The 8,946-nt window shown below is 40.6% G+C and overlaps 1 non-coding gene across 1 annotated transcript; it reads left to right on the top strand.

Annotated features, from left to right (window-relative positions):
• The first annotated feature begins 5,143 nt into the window (after positions 1-5,143).
• LOC129032191 (U6 spliceosomal RNA) lies at positions 5,144-5,253 on the top strand. The gene has a single exon (XR_008501217.1). It is a non-coding gene; the product is annotated as a U6 spliceosomal RNA (small nuclear RNA).
• The last annotated feature ends 3,693 nt before the right edge of the window (positions 5,254-8,946 follow it).

The following is an 8,946-nucleotide window of genomic DNA, read 5'->3' as shown; positions in this document are numbered from 1 at the left end:
GGGCAAATTTCTCATGAATTGTTTGGCACAGTCCCCTTGGAGCTGTCCTCAAAATAGTGAGCAAGTTCTCGAGACATCTGGTCATTTAAAAGTGTATGAAATCGAGACAGCCAAGTGTAAAGGGGTCCCAAGAGAAACTCCAAATGGCCTGCGCACTGGGAGGCGTGCACACTGGGGTGGAGCCTCGGGAAGTTCGTGCTGTTTGCAGCCGGAAGGAGCCTGGCCCCTCCTCTTCCTGGGCGGAACGCAGGATTCAGTCTGCGAGGCGGGAAGCACACTAGCAGGATTCTGGCTTTGTAGAAGGTCCCTGTTGGGTTTTTTTTCCCTTTTGCCCAATAATTTCCATTTATTCTCACACTTCAAAGTGTCTGCAAGCCTGATCTCTCATGGCCATGTGACAAGAACCCAGCTCTTAGCTGAACTAAGGGAAAAGTCCTACAACAAAACCTCCCTCTCCACTCTCTATCTCTCTTCCTCCTGCTCCAACTATGAGAGAAGCCTGCTCTCCTTTCACCTTCCCCCATGATTGGAAGCCTCCTGAGATCTCCCCAGAAGCTGATGCTGGTGCTATGCTTAATGTGCAGCCTGAAGAACCTTGAGCCAGTTAAACCTCTTTTCTTATAAATTATCCAGTCTTAGGTATTTATTTATAGCAATGTGAGAATGAACTAATATACTTCTCTATAAGCTTCATTTTCAGGCGGGCTCCCTCACCCCTTCTGGAGAACATCAGCTACTCTAGGCTTACAGTCTACAGTTTAACAATCCCAGGGAAAAAAACAAGACTCTTTTTCAATATTTCCAGCAAAAGTCCAGGCATTGATGCCAATTGGTGCAGCTTGGTCATGTGCCCATCACTGGTTGGGCCAATCACTGTGCCTAGAAGGACATGCGGTCTGATACATTAAGCCCACATCATGACCTCGCCTCTGACACCTGTAGGAGGGATGAGAGCTCCTCTTTACAGGACTGAATTGAGAGTGGGAGGGCTTAGCTCTCCAGAGGAAAACAGGTGCACTGTTACTCAAGGAAGGAGTGTTGGGAAGGTGAAACAAGTGTTCACTCACCCAGTGGCCTAGGAAGCCACTTCTGCCATAAAATTGCAATATGGGTAAATGCTGGAGCTCTGAACACAGGCAGGGGTGGGCTTGAGTCCTTATGACTTATTAGTATGAGCTCAGTGAATGATTTCACTCCTTTAGGCCTCAGGTTTCTCACTGTAAAGTGAGGATATTGCCTTCTTTGTGGGTATGCTGGGAGAGTGAAATGAAACAATATTAAATATTCATTCAAAGCTAAAACTAATAGTACCTTTTCCCAACCTCCCCTAGCACCTTCAGCTTAGATTAAACTGAAAGTCGATTTTGTCGTCTTTCTTGATAACTATTTCCCCATTCTTTATAGAAAGCAGGCACCCTTGTATACAGTTGCCATAGTGTCAACATTTGTTGAATAAATGAATGAATGATGATAAAATTAATAAATTTCTGGAGAATTCTTACTTTTCAAATATCAGCTCCCAAGCCCTAGCAAACAGAATGAATTATCCCCTCCTGTGTGTCTGCTGGTATTTTTAATTAACTCCTCTTCCAGCTCTTATCAGCCAGAATGTGAACCGGGACTGTGTGTGACTCAACTCAAGCTCCTACTGCCTAGCACCCAGCCCAGTTTATGTTGCTGAATAAAAAAGATCAACTAGTCCAAACGCCTCACTTTGCAGATGTTCCAACAGAGCCCCAGAGAGGTTAATTTGCCAAAAGCCTCACAACTTACCAAGTGATCCATGACTTCTAGTCTATTCTTTGTTCTACTTCATACTCAGGACTCTGTTTTTTCATGCTGCCATGAGCAATGCACGCTGCCAGGAATAAAGCGAAGTTCTTGGTCCTCTAGAAAGGAAAGGGCAACTTCAGTATGAAAAGTCATCATCCTTAAAGAGTGGCATCAAGTACCAAATGTGAGTTTAAGGGTCATTCACTTGCTTCATAACACATATAAACACATTTTTAGTTTCAACATTTTCGTTTTAATTTTTGTTTTTGCAGCCTTCGCTTCTTTCCAATAACTCAGGCAAGGCTCAGCCATTCCTACCCATCCTTCCCACACATGCACACCCAATTCCCAACTATGGTTGGAGGAGGCCAACAGGCCTTATTCGGGCTGGAGACTGAATGCTAAGCCCACAGCAATGGGTTGTTAACCTCCTCACACTATGCCATCCCTTTTTCTGTCTGAAGGAAGAGGTCCCAGCAGGTTCTAAGCTAGCATCTCCCCTTCTCTGACTGCTCCTAAACCCAGTTTCCCAAAGTCCACGTGCCTTGCCCAGTTAAATTCCATTCAAATGGGATCCACCAGAAACACGTTCAAGATTATTTATGCTATTTTCCTTACTAGAGACTATGAAAAGACATTTCTCTTATTTATTTACTAATTCAACAAACATTTTAGCAGCTACCTGTACTATGTGCCAGGCACTAAGCGTACCAGAACAAATAAATGAATCATGAAGAATGTATGCAGGGCTAAGGCAACTATGTAATCCCTTAATAGTTTTTGTATCAAAATCCCCAAAGCAGAACTTTCTCATTCACCAACCTCTCCTCGCACCCCTCCCCCACAAACACCAATGTTCAACTCAAAGAAATGTTTTGCAGAGCATGTCGTTAATAGCTTCTTAATTAAGAGGAAAGATTCAAGGTAAGCTGAATCTTTTGGCTGGCAAAAAGGTGTTCTTCTTATAAAAATAAAAAAAAAACAGCAGGTAGGTCTCTCATATCGATAGAAAGAAGGTTGATGGTGATGTATTCACTGCTTCCTTAATACCAGGAGGAAGGGCTGAATCTAAATTCAAAGTACGTGGAATGTTTTGATGTGAGAAGAAAGCAAAACATGTAAGACTCCATCAAAAATCCCGTTTGGAGGAGCTCAGAGGAGCAAGACATTTCTCCAAGACTCAGGTGCACAGCTAACATAGCTGAATGAATTAACTCGGCTATGCATATTTTTCTTCCTCTCTTATTCGTGATGAATTCATTCATTTTGAAAATTTAATGACCCTAACTTAGTAGCGTTAAGCCAGGCTTCTCGAATGTTCCCTAGTATTCCAAAGCTCCTTCTTTGCTAATTGTAAAAAAGTTTCCTTTTCAATTTATAAAAAGAGACATCTTAGCTTCTCATTTGTGCAAATATGTAATTTTCGAGTGAGGAAACTGAGACCCACAGTGATTTGCTTAAAAGTACACATCTAATTAGCTCTAGATCCAAGGACCCAAGCCTCTTAACTACAAATTGAGAATTACACTTAAAGAAGTCCATTCGATAACTGTATTCCTTGAAATTTACATAATAGTCTACCAATTATTAAGGGTCTATTATGTACTAGGTACTTTACATATTTTTTCTTTTAAGCCTCAAGTAAAACCTCCAAGATAGGGGTCATTAATGGATGCTGTTGAAGTGTCTAAATAATACCATTATATAGCACTTAGGGTGTACTGAATACTTCCTACATATTATCTCCAATTTTCACAAAAACCCTGCAAAGTATCATCAACCCTGTTTTATAGATAAGAGACCTGGGTCTCTGAGGGATAAAGCAACTTGCTAAGCTCACGCAGCTAGGACATGAGTAGGGCTGGATCCAGATCTCAAAGCCTGTGTGCTACCCCTGAAATGTTGCCCATGTAGGCAGCCATAGACCCATCTCAGCCCAAATAAATAGCATCAAGGACTCTTTCTCTCAGCGGGCCTATCGTACACCATAGAAACACTCCCCAGCATGAGGTAGCTAACTACAGTGATGGTGCAACTGATAAGGTAGGTGACCCTTCCAGGCAGGGCCAAGCTCTCAGCATAGTAGTGACATGTAAGGGGACCTTGCATTATGGTTCTATCTGGGCCTTGGCTTGTTGGAGTCTGCAATTTCATCCTAACATTTCATTTAGGGGTGGCCGGTATCCTTAAATTTTTTTTTAATTTTAGCTGTATCATAAAACAACAATCATATAATGATTATAATGATGATGATACTGATAACTACCATTTATTGAGTCCTATTTCATATGATGTGCTTTATGTACTTTGTCTCTAATTACTATGGAGATTGACTTACCTACCTAAAATGAAGCCCATTTCTCTTTCAGGACACATCCCCCTGTTGAATTGTGGTGTTTAAGAGAATTTTTCAGAACCGTTGCAGACAGAGGTGAGTTCCTATCTCCTTCTGCAATTACCTGCTGAATATCCTTGAGTGAAGGGTCATTGCCATAAAAATAACTTGCCAAAAGTTAATTTTCCTTGTACATAAGTCATTGTTTTAGTCTGTTCAAGCTGCTATAACAAAATGCCATAGGCAGAAATTAGTTACTCATGGTCCTAGAGGCTGGAAGTGCAAAGTCAAGACATTGGCAGATTTGGAGTCTGGTGAAGGTCTGCTTCCTGGATCATAGATGGCTGTCTTTTTATGTGTCTTCACATGGTAAAAGGGGTGAGGAATCTTTCTGGGGTCTCTTTTACAAGGGCATTTGCACTTTTAAATAAGGGTCCCATGTTGTTGCCAAATGTACAAAAATAGCAGAAAAGCTAAAATCAAAATGTTGGACTAAGATTAGATACAGGAAAAGATGCAGACAGGATGTAAAAAAACAAATATGTAGAGTCATAAATGGCTCAAAGTCAGACACGGCAGCATCACAAATAACAGTCTAAACACTGGTCATCTCTGGGATGTCTTCCACAGATTAATCTCACCCATTGCATACAGATGCTTCCATTTTATCTTAACATTTCGAGGTGATTCATTTTATTTTGAGGACCTACGTGCCATTCATTTACTTCCACAGCTGCACCAACATACACACACATACTCAAACATTAGTCTCAACCAAAAATTATATACACAAACAGACTGAAGCTGGGGATGCAGTCAGTCAGCCAGAAGTTGTTTGGTAAATTATCTATTCATTTGGAAGAAAAACAAAGTTAGATCCCTATCTCAAGCTACTGAATGAACAAAATTAAAACTCCAAAATATAAACATTAAAAAAAAAACTATAAACATACCAGAGATGATACTTCAAGTTAGAGCAGCCTAAAAAGGTGGACAAATCCTTTCCCCGCAAAACAAATATAAAAGTATAAAGTTGTTTTGCTCACTTCAGCACTACGTGAACTAAAATTGGAATGATACAGAGAAGATTAGCATGGCCCCTGCACAAGGATAACATGCAAATTCATGAAGCATTTCATTTTAAAAATAAGTACAAAACTGTTTAAACAAGCGTTTTAGGACTTGAAATCAACCAAAAGCAAATAATAAACCAAAAAGAGTCTATTCATGAAATATGCCCAAATGTCATATAAGAACAGCTGGAGTCTGAACTTACTGATTATTTCCTTCTATTATCTCACATCTATAGACATAGATAGATCAGTAGAAATTATCCTTTCTGCAGTCAGGCAAGGTGGCTCACACCTGTAATCCCTGCACTTTGGGAGGCCGAGGCGGGTGGATCACCTGAGGTCAGGAGTTCGAGACCACCCTGGCCAACAATGATGAAACCCCACCTCTACTAAAAATACAAAAATTAGTGGGGCATGATGGCAGGTGCCTGTAATCCCAGCTACTTGGGAGGCTGAGGCAGGAGAATCACTTGAACCCAAGAGGCGGGGGCTGCAGTGAGTCAAGATAGCGCCACTGCACTGTGGGCGACAAGAGCAAAACTCTACCTCAAAGAAAAAGAAAGAAATAAGAAGGAAAAACTATCCTTTCTGAAGAACACAGAGAAAAAAGGCTGGAGAAAAATGATCAGAGCCTCAGAGACCTCTGGGACAACATCAAGCATACGAACATACATATAATAGGAGTCCTGAAGGGGAGGAGAGCAGAAAAAAGGTAAAAAAAAAAAAAATTTCTGAAGAGATAATGCCCTGAAAACTTCCCAACTATGCTGAAAAACATTAATCAGCAAGTTCAAGAAGCCCCACAAACCTAGGTAAGAAAAACACAAAGAGATTTGCACATCATAGTTAAATTGCTAAAAGCCAAAGACAATTTAAAATCTTGAATGCAGTAAGAGAAAAATAACTCCCATGTACAGAAGAACAACAACATATTTAACAGCTGAGTTTCCATCAGAATCAATAGAGGCCAAAAGGCAGTAGAACAACATATTCAAAAGACTCAAAGAAAACAGTATCAACCAATATGTCCAGGAAAATCCAGCATACAAACAGAACCAAAGACAAAAACCAAGATTATCTCAATAGATGCAGAAAAGGCCTTTGACAAAATTCAACAGCACTTCATGCTAAAAACTCTCAATAAATTAGGTATTGATGGGACGTATCTCAAAATAATAAGAGCTATCTATGACAAACCCACAGCCAATATCATACTGAATGGGCAAAAACTGGAAGCATTCACTTTGAAAACTGGCACAAGACAGGGATGCCCTCTCTCACCACTCCTATTCAACACAGTGTTGGAAGTTCTGGCCAGGTCAATCAGGCAGGAGAAAGAAATAAAGGGTATTCGATTAGGAAAAGAGGAAGTCAAATTGTCCCTGTTTGCAGATGACATGATTGTATATCTAGAAAACCCCATCGTCTCAGCCCAAAATCTCTTTAAGCTGATAAGCAACTTCAGCAAAGTCTCAGGATAGAAAATCAATGTGCAAAAATCACAAGCATTCTTATTCACCAATAACAGACAAACAGACAGCCAAATCATGAGTGAACTCCCATTCACAGTTGCTTCAAAGAGAATAAAATACCTAGGGATCCAACTTACAAGGGATGTGAAGGACCTCTTCAAGGAGAACTACAAACCACTGCTCAACAAAATAAAAGAGGATACAAACAAATGGAAGAACATTCCATGCTCATGGATAGGAAGAATCAATATCGTGAAAATGGCCATACTGCCCAAGGTAATTTATAGATTCAATGCCATCCCCATCAAGCTACAAATGACTTTCTTCACAGACTTGGAAAAAACTACTTTAAAGTTCATATGGAACCAAAAAAGAGCCCACGTCGCCAAGTCAATCCTAAGCCAAAAGAACAAAGCTGGAGGCATCACACTACCTGACTTCAAACTACACTACAAGGCTACAGTAACCAAAACAGCATGGTACTGGTGCCAAAACAGAGATATAGACCAATGGAACAGAACACAGCCCTCAGAAATAATACTACACATCTACAACTATCTGATCTTTCACAAACCTGACAAAAACAGAAATGGGGAAAGGATTCCCTATTCAACAAATGGTGCTGGGAAAACTGGCTAGCCTTATGTAGAAAGCTGAAACTGGATCCCTTCCTTACACCTTATACAAAAATCAATTCAAGATGGATTAAAGACTTAAATGTTAGACCTAAGACCATAAAAACCCTAGAAGAAAACCTAGGCAGTGCTATTCAGGACATAGGCATAGGCAAGGACTTCATGCCTAAAACACCAAAAGCAATGGCAACAAAAGCCACAATTGACAAATAGGATCTAATTAAACTAAAGAGCTTCTGCACAGCAAAAGAAACTACCATCAGAGTGAACAGGCAACCTACAGAATGGGAGAAAATTTTTACAATCTACCCATCTGACAAAGGGCTAATATCCAGAATCTACAAAGAACTCAAAGAAATTTACAAGAAAAAAAAAACCCATCAACAAGTGGGCAAAGGATATGAACAGACGCTTCTCAAAAGAAGACATTTATGCAGCCAACAGACACATGAAAAAATGCTCATCATCACTGGCCATCAGAGAAATGCAAATCAAAACCACAATGAGATACCATCTCATACCAGTTAGAATGTCGATCATTAAAAAGTCAGGAAACAACAGGTGCTGGAGAGGATATGGAGAAACAGGAACACTTTTACACTGTTGGTGGGACTGTAAACTAGTTCAACCATTGTAGAAGTCAGTGTGGTGATTCCTCAGGGATCTAGAACTAGAAATACCATTTGACCCAGCCATCTCATTACTGGATATATACCCAAAGGATTATAAATCATGCTGCTATAAAGACACATGCAGACATATGTTTATTGCGGCACTATTCATAAGAGCAAAAAGACTTAGAACCAACCCAAATGTCCAACAATGATAGACTGGATTAAGAAAATGTGGCACATATACACCACGGAATACTATGCAGCCATAAAAAATGATGAGTTCATGTCCTTTGTAGGGACATGGATGAAGCTGGAAACCATCATTCTCAGCAAACTATCGCAAGGACAAAAAACCAAACACTGCATGTTCTCATTCATAGGTGGGAATTGAACAATTGGACACTTGGACACAGGTCCAACTGGACCAATTGGTCCACTTGGAATTGAACACTTGGACACAGGAAGGGGAACATCACACACTGTGGCTTGTTGTGGGGTGGGGGGAGGGGGGAGGGATAGCATTAGGAGATATACCTAATGTAAATGACAAAAGTTAATGGGTGCAGCACACCAACATGGCACATGTATACATATGTAACAAACCTGCACGTTGTGCACATGTACCCTATAACTTAAAGTATAATAAAAAATATATATATATGTATATATAAAGAAGCTAAAATAAATTCATTCAAAGATATACAAAAACAGGCCGGGCACGGCAGCTCACGCCTGTAATCTCAGCACTTTGGGAGGCCGAGGCAGATGGGTCACTTGAGCTGAGGAGTTTGAGATCAGCCTGGCCAATATGGTGAAACCCCATCTCTACAAAAAATACAAAAATTAGCCAGGCTTGGTGGCAGTTACCTATAGTCCCAGCTACTCTGGAGGCTGAGGCACAAGAATCACTTCAACTCCGGAGGTGGAGGTTGCAGTGAGCCAAGATCATGCCACTGCACTCCAGCCTGGGTGACAGAGCAAGATTCTGCCTCAAAAGAAAGATGAACAAAAACAGAATCTGTAGCTAGCAGAACTGTCCCATGA

This window comes from Pongo pygmaeus, chromosome 11 (genome assembly GCF_028885625.2).
Source record: "Pongo pygmaeus isolate AG05252 chromosome 11, NHGRI_mPonPyg2-v2.0_pri, whole genome shotgun sequence".
Lineage (NCBI taxonomy): Eukaryota > Metazoa > Chordata > Mammalia > Primates > Hominidae > Pongo > Pongo pygmaeus.
The sequence above is the reverse complement of the archived record's forward strand: the minus strand, read 5'-3'. Positions and strand labels throughout refer to the sequence as shown.